Genomic DNA, 23,134 nt, shown 5'->3' on the forward strand with positions numbered 1-23,134 from the left:
ACACCAGATAAGTCTTAATTTAAGCCAAGGAAACACAGTGGGGAACTTCATTGTTATTCAAAATATCCACTTAAAATATGGCTGCTCTCTATGGGCTTTAGAACAAGGGAAGTAGAGACAAAATAATCAAAAGAAACCATTCATTAAAGACATTACTATCAGTGGTTAGTGGTCAATGCATGTAGCAACCTAGAGAAAATACTAACATATTGCTAAAGGCACAATCCAACATAAAGAGGGGAAAGTGAAAGAAACTTCAACATATGAGTACAGTACTACTCTTTTTTGCCTGTGAAAGCAAGCCAAAATGTCAACATTGACTCCTTAACTTAACTTTCTGTATAAACAAGCAGCATTAGCATTTCCCCAGAGAAAAGAGTAGAAAATTGCTCATAACAAGGTAAGATTTGGAATTAAAAACACAAACAGTGGTGTGCTTGAACAAAGTGAGATTATCTAGTGCAAACAATGGATCAATTGTCAGTTGAGTGAAAAGATAACCAAATCTCCAATGCCCGGGGGCCTGGAAGGATAGCTATTACACTGAAAGTTTTTATGCATCAATTTTCCTATGTGTTGGAGAAGGGAACAGTTTAACCTTGACACCAAGAGCTCTGCACACACAAATGCCTACAAGGAAATTGGCACTCAATTGGAGTAGGTCTGAACCTTCTGGAAAGATGGATGACTTTCAACTAAGTTAATTTTTAACTATATACCCAAAAAGTGGGTATTAAAAATTCATTGAGCTTAGCAGTTCTAGAATGCCAGACTTACAGCTCTTAGAATGTAAACCACTAAAATACAGAGACTAAATCTGTGTAAATCACTTTGTTCAGCACCAAAACCACGTCAATGAGTAATAAAGTACAGTAGTCTCCCCTTATCCATGGTTTCGTTCTCTACAGTTTGAGTTAACTTGCGGTCAACTGAGGTCCAAAAATAGTAAATGGAAAATTCCAGAAATAAACAATTCATAAGTTTTAAATTGTGCACCATCTGAGTAGCATAATGAAATCTCATACTTTCCCACTCCATCCAGCCCGGGATGTGAATTAGCCCTTTGTCCAGCATATCCACACTGTACAGGCTACCCGCCCCATCACTTAGTAGCCATCTCCTCTATCAGATTGACTGTCACAGTATCACAGTGCTTCAAGTCACCCTTATTTTACTTAATAATGGCCCCAAAGCCAAGAGTAGTGATGCTGGCAATTCAGATATGCCAAGGAGAAGCCATACAGGGCTTGCTTTAAGTGAAAAGCTGAAAGTTTTTGACTTAATAAGGACAGGAAAAAATCATATGCTGAGGTTGCTGAGATCTATGATAAGAACGAATCTTCTATCCACGAAATTGTGAAGAGAAAAGAAATTTATGCTAGTTTTGCTCTCATACCTCAAACTGCAATAATTATGCCCACAGTGAGTGATAAGTGCTTAGTTAAGACAGAAAAGGCACTAAATTTGTGGGTAGCAGACAGAAAGTCAATAGTAGCCTAATGCTACATCACAATGCCTACATCATTCACCTCACCTCACCTCATCATGTAGGCATTATATCACCTCACATCATCACAAGAAGAAGGGTGAGTACAGTACAATAAGATATTTTGAGAGAGAGAGAACACATTCACATAACTTTTATTACAGTCTATTTTTATAATTTTTCTATTTTAGTATTAGTTATTGTTGCTAATCTCTTACTGTGCCTAATTTATAAATTAAACTTTATCACATGTATGTATGTATGTATAGGAAAAAACATAGTATATATAGGGTTGGGTACCATCTGTGGTTTCAGGCATCCACAGGGGGTCTTGGAACATCCCCATGGATAAGGGGGGGAATTCTGTACTTACAAATACTTTTTTGATAAAGATACTAAGGAATCAGGACTCTTGATGGAAGAGACATTTACCCAAGTCAAACCAGCTATCCCAAAAAAGGAATTGGCAGCTCTCTTAACCAAACTTCAGGAAGATCGTGGGCAAAGCTGGACCTCACACTAGGGCCAGAGCCCTAGAAGGGGTCAGGACTCCCTATCTCTAGGTCTTTCATTCCCACTTTCTTGGTGTGTGGGCTTTATCCTCTCCAAACCTGAAATCCACTTCTTCCCCATAGCAGGAAACATAAATCTTGTGGCTCTCTGCTAGCATCTTTCTAAGCTGAGATGAAACAGTTCTCTTCACTTACTTCCTTCTGTGATGGGTCCAGTTGAATCACTTGCCTACTCTTGGACCAATCCTGTAGCCAGGGGTGTGGTGTTCTCTCATTGCCCCAAGTTGGGTCATATGCCCACCGTTAAAGTGAGGGGCAGAGATTTATGATTGGAGAGAGGGAAGAGAAGTTAATTCCTGCAAAAGAAAGAAGAAGGCACTGACCTACAGAAATGGGGATAAATAATGAATCAAATAAACCACTAATAAGAAACTTAGCTTATTTTGCTCTACTGACCATTATGGTCACTTTGGGCCATGCAAAAGTTGCCTAGAGAACAGAGCATTGCTTCACAACACTAGACACATGATCTCCTTAAAGCCATTAAGGTCTCAGTAACCTGTATTTATGCCCTGCCTTAGACCAGCATGGATTGAAGGCTGATTTCAATGTTACATAACTAACAGAAAGAGTCACACTAATGTGTTCTGATGATAATAGAAGCCAATATTCCATAAGAAACAATCAAAATTATAAAACTCATTTAAAGAAGTACAGTTGTGTTAAGAGAACATGGCATACCTTGAATAGATTACCATGTGGTTCAGCAGGAGTACTTGAGAGCCCCATGTGTTAAGAGGCAAGAATGGCTTTTCTATAAGACATTATTTGTATGAAATTGGATATTTCTAAGGTACATTAAAACAAACCTCTTCTACCAATAAGTTGAACTGGATATTCTGAAAAGCCCTTACTGCAAAACACATAGAAATAGCAGATAAAATACAGCAAACATCCATTTAAATGCATAGTTGTGCTTCCAAGAAAGTGAGAGAAATATCCAAGGGGAAACAACAATAAAACAAAGCAGAAAACCCGGATGCTCAATGAATACAAAACCGTGACTGCTCTGGGAACATCTGCCAATCCCAAGACTAGAAACTTGGATCTCAAGGCTGTGCAGGGGACAGAAGACAAGGCTTTGAGCCCCTGCAAGGTAGAGAGCTGGAAGCAAGACCCCTGCATAAATTCAGAACTCAGGAATCAGGAAATAAAAGTTTCCAACAAAAGGAAAGAGATGAAACAGGAACTTGTTCATCTCAGTGTGAGCTTTGAGAAAGGAAAAAAATTCCCCCTTGAAAATGAAAAACCACAGTCCTACCCTGAAATGGGTTTGGGTTTTGAATTTATACTTCAGCAGGGTCTAAGAGAACCTAAGTCAAGAAAGAAATGTAAAGAAATCCCAGGTAGAGAATGTTTTGGAACACCGGGATGAAACAAATATAAAAGCTCTCTTGAGTGACATACTCACAACCCAGGACTCACCCAGACTTCCCATCAACTAAGAATAGCTGAATGAGCACCCACAAATCAAAACTTCAAAACACACAAATATTTGTTTGTTCTGCTGACTGTGGCCCATGTTAGCTTATTTCCTTGTGTAGAAGTAGGGGGTCAAGAATTTTTAAACCTCTATCAATCCAATAGGAGTCAGGAAAGGAGAGGGGAAAAGCATAAAAATAGAAGCAAAACAAAGCACCTAAATAAAGGAATATAATAAATCTAAGTGTCAGTAATCACCATAAATCTAAATGGTTTAAACCAGTCATGCAAACACAAATAGTGAGACTAGACTCAAAAACTAATCTAGCCATATGCAGTTTAAAAGAGCCCACCTAAAACATGATGATATATACAAAGAACTCTTAAAACTTAGCAAGAAGAAAAGAAGCAATCCAATGTAAAAATGCACCAAAGACCTTAACAGATACTTCACCAAAGAAGATATCCAGTTGTCAAATACGCATGTGCAAAGATGCTCCACATCATATGTCATCAGAGAAATGCAAATTAAAACAACAATAAGATACCACCACACACTAAAATGTACAAATTCCAGAATACTGAAAACACCAAATGCTGGCAAGGATGTGGAACAACAAGAATTCTCATACATTTCTGGTAAGAATGCAAAATGGTACAGCCACTTTAGAAGAGAGTTTGGTGGTTTCTTACAAAATTAAACGTACTCTTACCATGTGATCCAGCAATGGCATTTCTCGGTATTTACCCAAAGGCATTGAAAACTTACATCCACACAAATATTTCCACATAGGTGTTTATAGCAGCTTTAGTCATAATTGCCAAAACGTGGAAGCAACCAAGATGCCCTTCAGTAGGTAAATGGATAAATAACTGTGGTACATCCAGACAATGGAATATTATTCAACACAACAAAGAAATGAGCTATGAAGCCAAGAAAAGGTATGGAGAAACCTTAAATACATACTGCTGAGTAAAAGAAGCCAATCTAAAAAAATGCTATGTACTATATAATTCCCACTTTATGACATTCTGGAAAAGGCAAAACTATGGAGACCATAAAAAATCAGTGGTTGCTGGGGAAAGAGGGAAGTGGAGGGATGAATAGGCAGAGTACAGAGGATTTTTAGGGCAGTGAAAATACTCTGTATGATATTATATGATATTATAATGACAGATATACATCATTATACTTTTGTCTAAACCTATAGAATATACAACACCAAGAGAGAACCTTAAGGTAAACTATGGACTTTGAGTGATTATGACATGTCCACATAGGTTCATCCTTGGTAAAAAATGCACCATTCTGGTGAGTGATGTTGATAATGGGGGAGGCTAGGCATGCGTGAGGTGGAGAGTATACAGGAAATCTCTGTGCTATCTTCTTAATTTTATTGTAAACCTAGAACGGTTCTAACAAAAAAAAGTCTTAAAAGAAAACCATGATGATAAAGAAAGATTGAAATTAAAAGACAGAAAAGAAGTTACCAAGCAAATATTAATATTAACCAAAAAAAGCCCCGATGTACCAATGTAAATATCTGATAAAATAGATTTGAGGTTAAAAGCAATATGGGAGATAAAAATGGATACTAATTAATTATAAAAGTTCCAATTCACCAAAAAGGCATAACAATTATAAACTATAGCAACTAAAAGTATAGCTCCAAAATATAGAAAACAAAACTTGAGAGAATTAAAAAGAAAAATGGACATATCCAACCATCATAATATTAAATTTTAACATGGCTCTTAATAACTGGTAAATCAAACAAACAAAAATTTAATAAGAATGCAAAAGAATTGAACAATATAATTAATAAAACTGAACATATATAAGACCTTGCGCCAACAATTAACAATATATATTCTTCTTAAGCATATGATTACAAAAGAGACTATCAAGCAAGTCTCAATAAATTTCAAATGATCAGTATTATACAGAAAAATAATGAAAATACTACATATCAAAATTTAGAGATACAAGTAAAGTCTGGGAAATCTAGATCATTAAATTTCATGTTAGAAAATTAAAAGTTAAAAATGAATGGGTTAAATGATCCAGCAATCTCACTTCAGGTATATATCCAAAAAAATTTAAATCAGGATCTTGAAGAGATATTTGCACATCCATGCTCACTGCAGCATTATTTACAACAGCCAAAAGGTGGAAGCAACCTAAAGTCCGTCAACAGATGAATGGATAAAGAAAATGTGGTATATACATACAATGGAATATTATTCAGTCTTAAAAAAGAAGAAAATCCTGTCCTATACTACAACATGGACGAAACTTGAGGACATTACGCTAAGTGAAATGTTATCCACAAAAAGATAAATGCTGTATGATTCCACTTATATGAGGTATCTAAAGTGGTCCAACTCTTAGAAACAGCAGTAGAACAACAGTTGCCAGGGGCTGGGGGGAGGACGAAAAGAGAGGTTTTTGTTATATGTGTATAGACATTCAGTTTTGCAAGATGAAAAGTTCTAGAGATCTGTTGCACAATAATATGCATATAGTTAACACTACTATACTGTACAGTTAAAAATGATTAAGATGATAAATTTTGTGTTATGTATTTTTCACCCCAGTAAAAAAAATAATGAATGAAGCATCCACGGTAAGAAGTAAGGGGGAAAAGACAGAGTAAATATAAGAAATGGGACGGAAGGAAACAACAAAACTAAGAGCAAAAAGTAATTAAATGAGGGGAAAAGATTCAGCGGAAAGCATCAACAAAACCCAATGTTGTTTCTTTGAAAAGATTAATAAAATAATCAATCCTCTGTAAGACAGATCAAAAAAAAAGAATGGACAAATGAACAATAGTAGGAAGGAAACAGAAGATATACCTGTAGATATAGCAGGGATTTACAAGATTATAACATGATGAATAACTTTACACTAATAACATTTAAAACATGGATGAAGTGGATAATTTCCTACAAAAGTACAATACTAAAGAATAAGCCAAAAATTCTCATGGTACAAAAGCCTTTACAGAAATTTAATTGGTACTTAAAAATAGATTTCACCATTACACTCCTATGGCCAAAATTTAAATCAACAAATAACACACTGAGCTCAAACAGTTGAGCTCACTCCAATGAGCTCAGCTCCGATGAATTCCCCATTCCAATCCTACTCAAGCTGGTCTAGATGATAGAAACAATGGAGAGAACACCATATACTTTTGAAGAATAAAAAGTGTAAAGCAAGTATTCCATAAGCAGCCAAACTGTCATTCTACATGAAGACAAAAAGCAATTCTCAAACATGCAAGAACTTATGACATATCATCATTTGTATAACCTTACAGAAAATCTACTCTCCAATTTAAAAAGTCCAAACTAAGATCAAATTATTAATAATTATAATACCTATCATTTATCAAGTACCTAATCTCTACCAGGATTTTTACTCAACTCTTGATAAATGTTATTTCTGTCTATCCTTCAACAAACCTGTCAGTTACATATTCTATCCACTTTATTGATGAGAAATCTGAAAGTCAGAGAGGTTAAGTGATTTGCAAAACATCACACAGCTAGAAACGGAATTTGATCCTGGATCATATTGACCTTTTGACTTGAAGTTCATGCTGAAATGTGTTGGGGTGACCAGCAGACAACTCTTAAACTCAGCACAAAGCACAAACACCGTGGCATATTTCCCTACCGGCAAAGGAGCCAGACCTCAAAATATTCAATCCTTTAAATCTCCCTTCTGATGACTCACATCCTCAAAAGTTCACCAAATCTTAGCAAAATATCATGTACACAAGAAGCATTCAATCTACTTTTTTACTACAAATAGAGCAGGTTTTAAGAGAGCTACAGCAGTAGCAGCTGAAGTTTAAAATCTATTCTATTTCATACTTCAAGGTTTCCATTCTCCACCACCATCTACCTCCCTGCTCTTTGCTCCTCATATCTCTGATCTAGTGACTGCTTTCCTTTCTTCCATTCAGATTCAAAGTGGTAGGATAGAAGAGGAAGGGGTGGAAATCACAGGGGACTGGTAAGATCTGGAAAATGGGGCCCACGAAGACCTTTTGACCCATTTTGCATAGGGCCAGGCCTGATTCTAAGGTGCTGCTTTGCTGTGTCGGATCTTTCTCGGTTCCTCCTTTCCTTTCACTCTTGCTCCTAAGTGTCACCTGCTCTGACTTGAAACACTGCTTCTCACATCCGCTAACACAAAGCAGTAACTGAAGCCTCAAAAGGCTAGGAGATCAGCGACAGACATTTGAATCATTTGACTTTACACTGATTCTTGAAAAATCCATCACCTTCAACATGGCATATATATACATACAGAAAAATTCATCCACACACCACCACAAAAGCAGTAGCAGCCCTTGCCGTGGATCTTGGGAATCGCTCCTTTTTCCTGAAATGCAAAGGATTGCCAGCCCTGCTTTGTAGGAATGAGATTGTGTTCTGTAAGAATCATAGCTAGTGGGGTTGGGTGTGTTATGGTAAATAAGGGATGAAAGTGGGAGTTAGTTCTTATTTACAATTGTATGTTCTTTATTCTCCAAAGTCTGAGTTCACACCTCTCAGTTCATATCTTTGTACAAAATCTCACTGCATCATTATTGGAGTCACTCCATTGATAATGTCATAATTCCTTTGACTTTAACCTGATTAAACATGAATTTATCTTTAAAAAAAAATTGGAGAAAACATGCTTCAGCAAAGAATTTACTATGCCTTCAGTGTGTACGGCACTGGTTTTATTTCAGACATAATGTATTTAAAGGATAGTGTCTACAAAGCTGTGCTACATCTACGCATCTCATATAGATTTATTTCCTGAGCCCGATTTGTTACTGTTTTTTCCTTTGTGGCTTTCATTGTAGAATTAATATTTTTATCGTCATTACAGAATTATAGTTCACCACTGAATCAAAACTACAATCTTATTCCATTACATTTCAAAGTCAGTACATGTTTAGATCCTCTTTTGAAGGCCATTAAGCATCATAGGGTGAGTCGTGATATACATTTCCTTGCACACCCAGGGTGCAGAAATCACAACACTCTGATTGACCCTGACTGTACTGTAAGGAGGCTGTTTTGGTAACCACAGTTTATTAGCGTTGAATTCCTAGGTGACCAGTTGCACAAAACTTCACTTATGTTACTAAATAAAAACTGACTTGGGGCCTTTAGTGTGATGGTAGTTGGGGTTGACAGCAGTGCTATAGGAATAAGTACTGGTTCCCAGAGCAAGTCTATAAAGAGCAAAGTAGTGAATGTATTTTCAATCACACAATTTCTACAACAGATCAACTGTAATTCTCATACAGCTAACCCAGCCCGGAAGTGAATATTGAGTAAGGGCAACCATGTCTTTATTCCAGATCACCTGAATTCAATTAGTTTTATGAATATATTATTTTATTCTATTAAATAAATTCTACTCCTCGATTCCTTAAAACAACTTCTGTGGCACTTTGTGGGTAAAACTATAAATTTGTATAATTACTTCATTTGAAGTTATTAAACTGCTAAGCCTGCACAATTGATTAAAATGATTTTCACTGAACTCTAATCATTAAATGAAACAATACCTTTCCCCTCAAAAAAAGTACCAATTTCCTGGAAATGTACTTCATGGCTTTATTTCCTTTGTTAATTGATCCTGATCATTTAATTCAATAACTTTTATAAAGTTAAAATTATAAGGATTTAATTGACTTTTGCTTAACTTCCAATTAGGTCTAATTTGTTTTTATTCAGTCTCATTAAATCCAATTATGGTTGGACTAATCGTAATTACTCCCAATAGTTCATTTACTTTAAAATAAGGACTCTGTCCTCCGTTACTTGCAAGTAATTTTTCATCAGGGTTAGATAGGGTCTCTTAATTATATTAATACAAATGGCTTCCTGCATGCATTGATAAGTTTGCATTTGGTACTTAGGCAATCCCTTGTAACTCAGCAAAGCCAGCAAGACCCCAGATACAGCATAGTAGCTATATAGGTAGCTTCCCAGGAGCCATCATTAATATCAATTGTAATTGGTAGACAGTCACTTGGTTTCACATTTCATTACCCTTATTACAGAAACTAATAAAAAATACAGAATTTGAATAAAAGGGAGTGAAGGGCAATATGAACAATGCTCACAGACACTTGAAAGAGGTGGTACTTTCTTAGAAACGATGCATTCCCAGAGCAAGCTCATTCTGCACTTTGCTTTTTAAATATCTCTTTCCATTTTAATAAATTATTATAAAGGCTACCTTTATAAAGGAATGCCTACAACATAAAATTTAAACAAAATCTGGATTTTCATTAAAGACTCATTACTAAGCTTTCTTAGAAGTAAAGAGCATGAAAGTACTTTTGTATAATGAAAAACAGAAAGAAAGAGAAAAATGAAACAATGTTTCAAGTGGAAGAAAAATGGAATTTTTTTTTTGTTTCTTAATCATATTCTATCCTGATATCAGAAAATATGGGAAAAGACAAAGCAAATTTTTCAATAGATAGGACTTGAAACAAATGATTGTTAAAAATTATTTTGCAGAGCTAACAAAAATCTCTGTGACTTGTTTCTTCCCTTTAAAGAACATAAGATACTGTATGATTCTATATATGAATTCTTGAAATAAAATTGTAGAGATGGAGAACAGAATAGTGGTTGCCAAGGGTAAGAGCTACAAGGCAAGAGGGTAGGTATGGCTACCAGGGAATAGCATGAGGGAGCCTTGTGATAATGGTACCGGTCTTTATCTTGATCGTGGTGGTGGTGACACAAATCTACACATGATAAAATTGCATAGAACTATACTACACACACACATACACACAAATGAGAGCATCTAAAACTGTTGAGATCTGAATAAGCTCTGTGGATTGTACCTACATCAATTTCTGGGATTTGATATTGTACTATAGTTACATAAGATGTCACCATTCGGAGAAAATGAGTTGAGTACACAAGATGTCCATGCACATTTTTTTGTAAGTTTCTGTGTATCTATAATTATTTCTAAATAAAGTTTAAAATATGGTATCATAAGACTTAAAATCCATAACTTTCAAAAAGAAAAAAATGAGGATTAATGGATCTGCTCAATAATATCAAATAGCCAATCAGAGAGCCATTTTCTGTCCACTCACAGTATAGCTGTCATTTAGCCTCCTTCTGATGTGCCCTGAAAGACTTGAGCAACTCTTAAGTTCCAAAGGCCCATAACATTTATTTGTTACTAACTTCATAGTAAACCCCAAAAAAATGCAAAACGATAGGATAATTGTTTATAATAACTGTGAAATTATAAAAAATATACCTTTGCCCCTGGTTCCAGGCACAGAGCTCCTAGAAACCAGTGTAATTTCCTCAGTGATAAGAGTACCAGGAGTATCTTTTGTTCTAATGTTTGGTCTTTGATCCTGTCTGTCAAACAGAGCTCCTAAATCCCTTGGAATTTCCTGGGTGGTAGCAGTGTCTTTTGTTCTAATGAAGTGACTCTTGATGGGCTCCTGAATGTGGGCTGGTCACCAGAAAGACCAAGCCATGGTGAGAGGCTTGGAATTTTCAGCCCCATCTTCCATTCTCCAGAGAGGAAAGAGGGGCTGAAAACAGAGTTAATAATTGATCATGCCTATGTGATGAAGCCTCCTTAAAAATCCCAATAGTATGGGATTTGGAGAGCTTCCAGGCTGACAAATACTTCCACATACCAGGAGGGTGATGTACCCCAATTCCATGGGGACAGAAGCTCTTGTGCTGGGGACCCTCCCAGACCTCACCCTATGTATCTCCTCATCTAGCTGTTCATCTGTATCTATTGTCATATCCTTTATTATATAATAAACTGATAAATGTAAGTAAATATTTCCCTGAGTTCTGTGAGCCATTCTAGAAAATAATCAAATCCGAGGAGAGGGTCGTGGGAACCTCCAATTTATAGCCCATTGGTCAGAAGCACAGGTAACAACTTGGACTTGTGATTGGCATCTGAAGGGTGGTGGGTGGGGCAGTCTAGTGGACTGAGCCCTTAACCTGTGGGATCTGACACCATCTCCAGGTAGCCAGTGTCAGAATTGAGTTAAACTGTAGGACATTTCTCTGGTGTCACAGAATGGCTTAGTGTGGGAAAAAACAACCCCCACATACCTGTGGTCAGAAGTGTTGTGCGTGTGATAGTAGTGTGAGGATAAAGGAGAAATACACAGGAGTGTAGGTTTTCTTTCTAATACCAATTAGTATTTTTATTTATAAAGAGACAATAATGGTAAGAAATTTAAATATTTGGGGTAAAGGATACTATCTTAATAAGGTTGCAATGCCAAAATATATAGGAAAGAAGACAAAATAAAGGAATTGGAAACAAAATAGCCTGGTGTTGTGGGAAAATCATGGGACTGAGGAGCAGGAGAGCTGAGATTATATCGTGTTTCAGCCTCAAACCCGCTGAACAACTTTATATAACTCACTCCCTTTCCCTGAGTCTCAATTTTCTTTTCTACAAAATAGAATGAAATAGACCGTCTCTAAGGTCCCTAAATACTGCCGTTCTTTGACTCTATATGGAGTCTGATTGGATCCCTAACTTCAATTTTAATAAACCTTATGTGCTGCACTACATGCAGGATGCCTAAACACTCACGTTGGTCCTAATAAATAATTAAATCTAGCATTTGGCAACTGGAGGCTATTGCATTCTGTTAAGCATTCTCGAAGCTCATAGTGTATCACAATAAAATGCTAACAACTTAATAGATATAAAACCTATTAGCAACTGTGACTGCTGTGTTATCTCAGAAGACCTCATGAGGATAATGCTAAGAAGTGGATCATGCTGAAAATTAGCCTAATTTTTTCCCCCAAGATGCACAATAAACCACTCCGTTCATGGAAATTCACTGTTCTCAAATATCCAAACAGCTTCTTAAAATTTGTGGCTTCTGGGCTGACATTATTCCAATTCTTTATCCAAGTATTAATTGCATCCTCATTTGGTTAAGCATCATGAATAACAGCAGCTTTGTGATTCATTGCAACTTCTTTATATACCTGTTTACACTTGTGATAATAATAATATCAACCTTATAATTCTTATCAAAAAATTGAGGGAAAAAAACATAACATGAGGCTAAATATCTAGGATGCCCATAAATAGTCAAAAGATAAAAGGCAGTACAAGTAATCTCTGGCAGTGCTGTGAAAAGACATCAAGTTTAGCATTATCAAGTTAATAAAAATATTCTTAACCAGCTGCTGAACTTTAAATTTATAATGTTGCCTGCAACCGAGATATAAGCCTATTCAAGAATGTAGGTAATATACACATGAACATCTCTGGCAAACTCTCCCTGACCTCACCATGAGAGAAAACAGAGAGGAGGGGTATGAAATGATAGCTTTCTCAATATAAGGCTTGAATCTCCAGGAGGCGAAGAAACAGGATTATTGCCCCATCATGCCTCTTTTCCATCTGTTTTGATCATCCAGGCAGACCTATACTAAAACAAAATGAAAACACTAACATACAGTTTCCTTGGCTGTATTTTTCTTAGTTTCACAGAGAGAAACACCCATGAATAGTGCACACACTGCACTCCTAACCCAGGATTTTGCATTCTCATGCAATTGGTCACAAGATGCAAAAGGCATGCAAATCCATCACTATAATTGGAAATATTGCACGAAAGAGACATGCTACAGATGGTTGGTCAGAGCAAAACCATGATTCTAGGGCATCAAAAACCCCACATGTTAACTACTCTGTGGGCTACCAGCTGACCCCCACTCCACTTCAGGCACAACAGAATAGAACACAGTTACTCAATCCGTAGAGTCACCAGCTGCCCTGGAGATGGCCTGATGTTAAAAGTTCTGCACAAACAGGAAGAAAGTGAACCAGTGGGATTCTCTTCCTTGGTAATTTAAATTGGGAATGTATAGAAATCAGGCACTTGGTGGGCCGGCCCCGTGGCTTAGCGGTTAAGTGCACGTGCTCCGCTACTGGCAGCCCGGGTTTGGATCCCAGGCGCACCGACGCACCGCTTCTCCGGCCATGCTGAGGCCATGTCCCACATACAGCAACTAGAAGGATGTGCAGCTATGACATACAACTATCTACTGGGGCTTTGGGGAAAAAAAAGGAGGAGAATTGGCAATAGATGTTAGCTCAGAGCTGGTCTTCCTCAGCAAAAAGAGGAGAATTAGCATGGATGTTAGCTCAGGGCTGATCTTCCTCACAAAAAAAAAAAAGAAAGAAAGAAAGAAATCAGGCACTTGGCAATAGAAGCCAAAGTGGGAAAATTATGAGCTAGAGAGAGGATTTGAAGGACTGAAAGTGAGCCAAGGTTAACACAGGAGTACCTAAGAACTGCTGGTCCCTCTCCACCCCCAGGCTACAGACTGACTGAGCTAGAGTACAGGAATATCATGGGGACGATTTATAGCTCAGATCAAAGAGACAATATTTTAACTGCCAAGTTCACAGGGAGTTATGTTCCTAGTGCTGAACTCTTCCACACTATATCAGGGCCAGACAGAATTGGTTTAGAGACTTGCCCACCCCAAAAAGATATAATAAGATACAGAGAGTTTAGAGGGAGCATGCAGAAAGCCAGAGAATAGCCCTCTTATCCTTCCTCCAGTTCGTATGATTGTATGAGAGGTGGGGAGTGTGAGGCCAGCACACTCAAAAAGTCTATGAAATTTGGATCACACCAGGATCCGAAAGAGGAAAGGTTGGTGTGTCAGAGATTCTCAGGCCATTTGTGGGCCTGGAATAGCCAGAGAAGACAGCCAGGTCACAGGTGGCCAACCAACCTCCCTCACCAAAGGGCTTCAAGGAGGGTAAATGGACTTTTATGAAGGATATATAGAGGGAACTGCCTGCTATTGGTGAGAGGAATGGAGATATATCCTTATAAGGCTATGAAAGTGGTGCCCAGCTGTCCACCAAAGACCACTGATTTCCCACAAAAAGACAAATCTCAGCTGCCTACCTACCTTTCTAGAGACCAGACCAGGTATGGACAACAGCCCAGAGCCACCAGTGGCATAACAATGAAACAGCTGCTCAACTACCTTTTCTGTCATGATGCCCTCACCCATATTAGTAGATTGCCCTTCTTCCTTGCTGCCTGCTCTTCCTGACACAAAAAACTTATGGAGTCATACAGCAGTTTAGGGACAGCCTGCAAGAAATAGAAAGGAAGCAGAGAGAAAGACAGAGCTCAGAACTGTGAACAGTGACTGAGACATTAATATCTGGTTTAAACTTTTAAAAATATCACCAGAGTCACTCAAGATTACTAAAATTGGACCACATATGGTCTAGGGAGACTAGGAGTTCAAAATTAAGAAAAGTATGTGCACTTATAAGACTAGAGTGAGATTCAATCTCATTAGTCTTCAGAGAAATACAAGAAAACATTGGGATAACATTATACACCCACCAAAATAACAAAAACTTAGAAATTGAAAATAGCAAGTGCTTTCAAGGATGTGAAGTAACTGGAACACTCATACACTGCTGGTGAAAATCTAATTGGTACGACTATTTTGGAATATTATTTGTTGATACTAAAACGGAACCTTGTCATACTTTACGGCCCAACAATTTCAATCCTAAGGACATACTCAACAGAAGTTAACACATGTACCAAAAGCTGTGTACATGAATGTTAATAGCAGCATTATTTGAAATAAGTAAAAAATGGAAGCAACTGAAATGTCCATCAACAGTATAGTGATAAATATGTGTGGGGATATTTGTACAACAGTAATAAATATGAAAAGACTATTTCTACATGCAGCAACATGTGTTAAATCTCACAAACATAATGTTAGAGCAAAAGAATTCAGCCACAAATAAAACGCACAGTGTAATTTCAGTTACATACAATTTTAAATCTGGCAAAATTAATCTATGATGTGTAAAATCAGGCGAGTAGTTTCTTTGAGGTCGATAGTAGGAGCAGAGACTAGAAGAGGGTTTAAAAGGGCTTATGTAATGCAGGTCATGTTTTATATCTTGACCTGGATTGTGGTTATGTGGGCAAGTTCACGTTGCGACAATTCATCCATCTGTATACTTTTGATTTGTCCACTTTTACGTATGCATACTATACTCTCATAAAAAGTTTATTTGAAAAAGATAAACATACACACCCCAAAAAGGCATGTTATTATCACATTAATTAAAACAATCATAATGAGTAAATCTTAATAGTAACCAGAGAAAAAACATACATTGCACACAGAGGAACACAGATTAAAAATAATAACTGCAGACATCTCATCAGAAACAGCACAAGACAAAGACAATGGAACAATATAAAGTGCTAAAGGAAAAATGTTCAAGTTAGAATCCTATAAACAGTGAAAATAACATTCAAAAATAAAGGTGCAATAAAGTTTTTTTTCAGACAATAAAAAGTTGAGAGAACTCATCACTGGCGGACCTACAACTGAAATATCCCTATAAGAAATGTTAAAGATGTCTTCAGGGTGAAAGAAAATAATACCAGATGGAAACTTGGATCTATGCTCAGGAATAAAGAGGCTTGGATGTGGTAAATATGGGAGTAAGTAAGAGACTAGTTTTCTCACATTTTTTAATTTCTTTAAAAGACAATTGGCTGTTTTAGGCAAAAATAATAACAATATATTACAAAAACAAAATATAGATGTGGAATGTCAGACAACAATAACACTGCTGTGTTCTAAATGTTCATGTCCCACCAAAATGCATATGTTGAAATCCTAACCCCCAAAGGTGATGGTATTAGTAGGTGGGGCTTTTGGGAGGTGATTGGGTCATGAGGGTAAAGCCCTCATGAATGGGATTAGTGCCCTTATAAAAGAGAGCCCACAGGGCTCCCTAGCCCATTCCACAATGTGAGGATACAACGAGAAGTTTGCAATCCAGAAGAGGGCCCTCACCCAACGAAGATGGTGCCCTGATCTCAGACTTCTCACCTCCAGAACCGTGAGCAATAAATTTCTGCTATTTATAAACCACGCAGTCTGTGGTGTTTTGTTATAGTAGCCGGAACAGACTAAGACAAGACAGTGGATGGGAGGAGGATTGGAAGTACATGAAGAGTCCTCGATTTGCATGGTCATGTAAACTGTTAAAATGGTCGTGCAAGCTGAAACCATATAAAATGATCTTTCTTATCAATGACAACTGCTGTGTGACCTTAAAAAATGTTGTCAAAACATTTAAAACTCTCTTAATGTCAGTTATATAAGTGTATAGGGAAATGAAAAAAAATAGGGTAACTAATATTTATTTAGTCCACTATAATTTTAAACAGCAGAAACATTAAGAATTAAAGTGATTTATTTCTTTAAAGAAAACTTATCAAGAGTAGTTTGAACAGTGCTTGCTATCTTCTTCTCAAGGTATAACTTTCAATATGAAGAAAGCATTTTTCTATGCATTGGAAAATTGTCAAATTCTTTTATAAGTCTAGATCAGCTCCCAACATTTTAATTTTTGTGCTTTCAGTGTTGTGAAAAACCTCCAAGATTTCCTTTAATATGAAGTTTTTGCTGACATCACTTCCTTAGGCACATCTTGATCCTTTTTGTCACAACCTCTTTTCTTATTTATGTCAATAAATTCACCTTTACTAAGTTTCTCTCAAATGGTGGTGATGTCAACATTTCCCTGATGAATTATGCTTCAATAACTCCATTTACATCCCGTCTGACTCTTGCATGTTATTTTCACAGTGCAATAAAAGTTTCCACCATACTACATGGATATTACTCATTGTTCCTTCCTGCCATGATGCCTGAATGTTTTCAATTGCATTGTTTAAGTAATATTTCTTCCAAATTCAGCTAAAGAAGTTGCATGATCTCAACTTCATAGCATCAATAGCCTATGGAAAAGTTTATCTAAGATAGAAGGCTTCAAAGTTGAAATAATTCCTTGGTCCATTGGCTGGATTAATGAAATTGTGTATGTTAGTAAAAAGCAAATTATCACATTTTCCTGCAAGTCTCCGAATGAGTAAAGATGACCTGAACCATTATCCAATCATAGCAGTGCTTTAAAAGTTAAATTATGTGGGCTCATCACTGGGAGATGAGGAGTCAACATAACTATACACTTTGCTGTCTGTGTATGAACTAATCAACAGATGCACAGTGACTAATCACCAACAGACTTTGAAAGAAATGACATGATTTTTCACTGGTTAGGATACACGTCTGTTAATTATGTACTAATTTGTGTACTACAGATTAGCATCAAAGTTTGTACTTTATACCATTACTCACAGTTAATACACTGTGGTAACTGAAATTTGAACTGTGTTGGTGGGAGAAATGGTATTATCAAAGCAAACCTTGATGAACGAAATCCATGCATATCAGGACCACGAAAAGGGAGGAGTGCCAATATAATGCCAGTAAGGTTTTTACATAATTCATGAAGTGGTATAACAATACTTGAGGATCAATTAGGATAACTTAAAGATACATGTTGTAAACTCTTGAGCAACCATTAAAAATAGACAAATAAAAGTTGCCACTAATAAGGGCCAGCCCAGTGGTGTAGTGGTTAAGTTCGCGTGTTCCGCTTCTGCAGCCCGGGGTTTGCAGGTTCAGATCCTGGGCACGGAGCTACGCACTGCTTATCAAGCCACGATGTGGTGGCGTCCCACATATAAAACAGAGGAAGATGGGCAGAGATGTTAGCTCAGGACCAATCTTCCTCACCAAAAGTAAGTTGCCACTAATAAACCAACAGCTGTGATACAACATAATACTAAAAAAAAAACGTCAATTAATCCAAAAGAAAAGAAGAAAAAAGTAACCAAGAACAGATGGGAAAATAGAAAACAAATAGCAAATATTAGACTTAAAGTCAACTATATCAATAAGTATATTAAATGTAAATGGGCTAAACATTCCAATTAAAAAATAGAAATGATCAGACTGGATAAAAATGCCAGACCCTATGATATGCTGTCTAAAAGAAACTCACTTTAAATATAAGAAAGAGATTGGATAAAAGGATGAAAATAGACATACAATACAGAAACTACTAATAAAAAAAAACCAGAATGGTATTATTAATATCAGAAAAAGTAGACTTAAGGACAAGAAATATTATCAGCAACCAAAAAAAGGAAATTTTGTAATGACAAAGCGTCATTCATAAAGAAGATTTAACAATCCTAAATGTGTATATCATAATACAGCTTCAAAACACGTGAAGGAAAAACTAATTGAACTGAAAGGAGAAATAGAGATTTCAACACTCCTCTTCTGAAAATTGATAGAAGTAGGCTGAAAATCAGTAAGGACAGTGAAGGCTAATTATGCTTTCAAACAACTTGACCTAATTGTCAGCACAATACACATTTTTTTTCAATTATGCATGGTACCTTCACCAAGATGAGCTATATGCTGGCACTTAAATAGCAAAAATAAAAGGATTGATATCATGCAGTAAATTCTCTTACTGATATTAAATTAAAAATAAATTTAAAAATTATTTCAAAATTTCTAAATATTTGGAAAATAAGCAACACATTTCTAAATAACCCATGAAACAGAGAAAAAAATTATAAGAAAAGCTAGAAAATATTTTTAACTTAATGATAAGGAAATCACAACATATCGAAATCTGTGGAATGCAGCAAACCAGTGCTTAAAGTGACATGTATAGTTTTAGAAACTTATATTATAAAAGAAGAAAGATATAAAATCAACTACCTAAGCTACCACCTCAGAAAAGGAAAGTAGGAAAAAAAGGAACAAATTAAACCCAAAGTAAGTAGAAGGAAGGAAATAACAAAGATAGGAAAAGAAATCAATGATATAGAAAACAAAACAATAGAGAAAAATCAATGAAACCAAAAGCTGATTCTTTTAAAATGCCAATAAAATGGCAAACCTTTAGTCAGACTGATCAAGGAAAAAAAAGAGAAAGAAGGTACAAGTTATTAAATCAGGACTAAAAGAGAGGATATCATCATTGACAATATAGACCTTAAAGAGTCAATAAGGGAATACCATCAACAACTTTGTGACAACAAATTCAACAACTTAGATGATCCAGACAAATTCCTTACAGATACATAAATAAAACATGGGCAAAAGACTTGAGCAGACACTACACCAAAAGGGATATCCAAATGGCCAATAACCACATGAAAAGATTCTCCACATTATTAGTCATCGAGGAAATTCATATTTAAACCAGGATAAGATTCCATTTTACATCCATTAGAATAATTAAAATTATAAAGACTGAAAATATCAAATGTTGGTGAGGCTGTGAAGAAATTGGAAAACTCATACTTTGCAGGTGGCAGAGCAGAAGAGTAGAACTACTTTGGAAAACAGTTTGATAGTTTCTTATAAAGTTAAAAATACCATATGATTCAGCAACTCCGTTCCTTAGGCACTTGCTCAAGAAAATCAAAATGTGTCTACACAAAGACCAGCAAAGAATGTTCACATTAGCTACATTCATAACAGCTAGTAACTGTACACAACCCAAATGTTCATCAACAGGTGAACTGTGATACATCTGCTACTCAGCAATAAAAGAAACAATAAAATACAATAAAAAGGAGCAAACTACTGATGCATGCCACAACTTGGATGAACCTCTAAAACCTTATGCTGAGCAAAAGAAGCCAAACACAAAAGAGTCACACTATCTAAGTCCAAATACATTAAATTCTAGAATAGGCAAAACTAATTGATACTGATATAAAAGAAGTCTGTGGTTGCCTGGAGCTGGGGAGAAAGGAATTAATTCCAAAGGAATTGAAGCAAATTTGGGGGGAGGGGCAGGAAATGTTCTATACCTTGATTGTGGTGATGATTACCCAGGTATATACATTTGTTAAAACTCATGGAGCTATACCCTTAAAATGGGTGTATTTTAATATATGTAAATTATGCCTCAATAAAGTTGACTTATTAAAAAACACTTAAAACTAAGCATATGTATGCTCAGAATTCTACATAATTCTTGTAAACTCTCATGTAGTGTTTTCATTCCAATAAATACTGTGTTTCAACATTACCCACTGTAGAAATTCTAACTTTAACGTTTAAATAAGACCTGAAAGGTATTGAAATGTGAATAATTCTTAAATATATATACCTTAGGCTGAATGAAGAGAAGGGACCAAGATATCCCCAAGTGGACAAGAAGGGCTCTTTCCACGATATTCAAGTGAGTCCACACAGAGCCTCTCTGTCCTGTCTCCACTACAGGAGACCTGACACTCGTTCCAATAACTGACAGACTGAAAAGGGCACAGTAGGCAAGATTGCAGGCTGGTACGATTGGGGATGATGGAGTGAAAGAAGAGGTGTGAAATGGCACACTTAAAACCCTGAAAATTAATATCAGTGTATTCTCCAATCCCGATTACAACCTACAAGCATATTGGAAAGTCTCCATCACTTGAGGAAATATTTAGGGGAGAGCATTACAGATTACCTAAAATGACTACTAGTCAACAACAACAAAAAGGAAATTTAGAGGTTATAACATTATTAATATACTATCTCAGAATACCCGCCATCAATCAAGGTGTTTAAACATAGGCTGGAAAATTCGTCCTGAGGTGAGGCAAGGTGAGCTCTTTTATATCTACTTACCGTGTGGAGCTAACACCTCCTTCCTCCATACACTCCCATGAGGGCCGGGAAATGAGGGCCAGATATAAGCTCTATGATTTTCTGCCTACATTAGCTTGGGTTCCTTCTCAAAAGCAGCCTGAGATAAGCGCCTGAGTGCACATAGTTCAGTTTGTAATTAATCCCAGGAACAGGAGTGGGAGTCTTGCAAGAGCGAAATAGAGAATGAGAGAAGATCAATTTAATGGTGCGTTATCTGACTGATTACCACTGTGGGTAACAGAGGCTCAACCCCACTGGGACACTCAGAGGAGTTTGTGTAGAATGAGTTGTTTGTGTAGAATGGGCTGAGGATTTTCCACTCAAGAGGTATATTTATCCACCAGTTCTATCCACCATTGGTCAAGGGCACGTGGCCCTAACTATGAAATGATTCTCAATCTTGGCTGTTTATCAGAATCACCAGGAGAGTTTTTAAAACTCCTGATTCAGGCTGCAAAGCAAAGCAGTTAGAATAGCTGCAGTTGGGACCCAGGAATCTGTATTTTTTTTTATCATCCCCAAGTGATTCCAATGTTAGTTATTCTTGAGAACCACTGCTCTAGAGGATAATGCCCTTGTATTTCCAGCTGTGTGAGTGCCAGGCAAGTTCCTGCAGGTGTTCCACTCCAGAGCATCAGAGAAGCCCCAGGTCGTGCAGGGAGAGAGTACCCTGGTGCAGCTGAGGCAAGGTGCTTTCGGATTGCACCTGTAAAAAGTAGGCAGAGGAGGCGAGAGGCCAGACACAAGATGTTTGACACATTGTCCCCACTTGTGCTATCTACGCACTTCTACTTCCAAATGTAAAAACAGACAGTAGGATTGAGGAAGAAGGTGATATGTGCATTGCACCTGAGAAAGGCAAATGTGCGCTACTAAGAGCCTAGAACAATGCTTAGCTGTCCCCGATCACCGAGGCTCCTATTAGTCACATGCATTGCACGTAGCTGACATGTCATTAATGTTTGTGCCACTGAGCTAACACTCAAAGGACACCCATGATGTGGCCTAAAGGCAGGAAGGAATACATCACTGGAGGGGTCTCTCCATTCTGCCACCTATCCAACATCAACACATTAGTGTTATTTATATTACAGGTAGTATCCCGTAATACAGATCCCATAATCCCCAAAATATCTCAACATTTTGAATATGTCCTGGGTTAAATGAAAAGAAACTACAAGTTACAATGATATTTGATGGGAAAACTTTAATATAATATCACCAGAGCTGGTCGCCACGAAGGCTGGAGGATTGTCCTATTGCTTTAGGGAGGAGAGTCCCACCACCACCCGCTCCCATTTATTTCTAGAAGAAATATCGCTAATATCTTTCTGGACACAAAGGGGAGACTAAATGGCTTTACTTCAGTGCCAATGATGTGCTGTGTGACCTTGGGGTAGTTATGACTCTTCTCTGTGCCTTTGTCTTTTGTCTCCAAATTAAAGCATTAGACTATACGATTTCAAAGAAACTTTCCATCTGAAAAATTCTATCCAGTGCTATTTTATTTCACATTTCCTTTAAGTATCAATTTACTAGGGAAAAATTTATTGTTGCTCTTAAACATCTCCTCAATAAGTCTTTTCAAAATGCTGGTAGGGTGTCAATGAGTTTAGCAAATATGCACATATCATTGTCATGGATTTTAAATTTACTCCCCACTGTGAGTTTCTACAAACTTTATAGTCTGTACCAAGTCTAGCCCTTGTTTCATATGTACAGCTTTTTTTTCACTAATTAGTCTGAAAGCTACTTGAATATAGAGCTGTCTTGAACACCTTTACTGTCCTCTATAACACATAGAAAGTCCTGTCTGCACTGGGGGGCCTTACTATTAACTATTAAACTGATTGAGATTGAAAGTAACTTTCCCAAAACATACAGCAAATTGATGCAAAAAAAAAGTATGACTAATAAGTCCACCAAGTTTTCTTCTTTCGCCATTCAATTCCACACTCCATTAAACAGATTTATTGAACCATGTTAGATACTGGGCATC

Source organism: Ceratotherium simum, chromosome 28 (genome assembly GCF_057802395.1).
Source record: "Ceratotherium simum simum isolate JZ-2026a chromosome 28, ASM5780239v1, whole genome shotgun sequence".
Taxonomy (NCBI): Eukaryota; Metazoa; Chordata; class Mammalia; order Perissodactyla; family Rhinocerotidae; genus Ceratotherium; species Ceratotherium simum.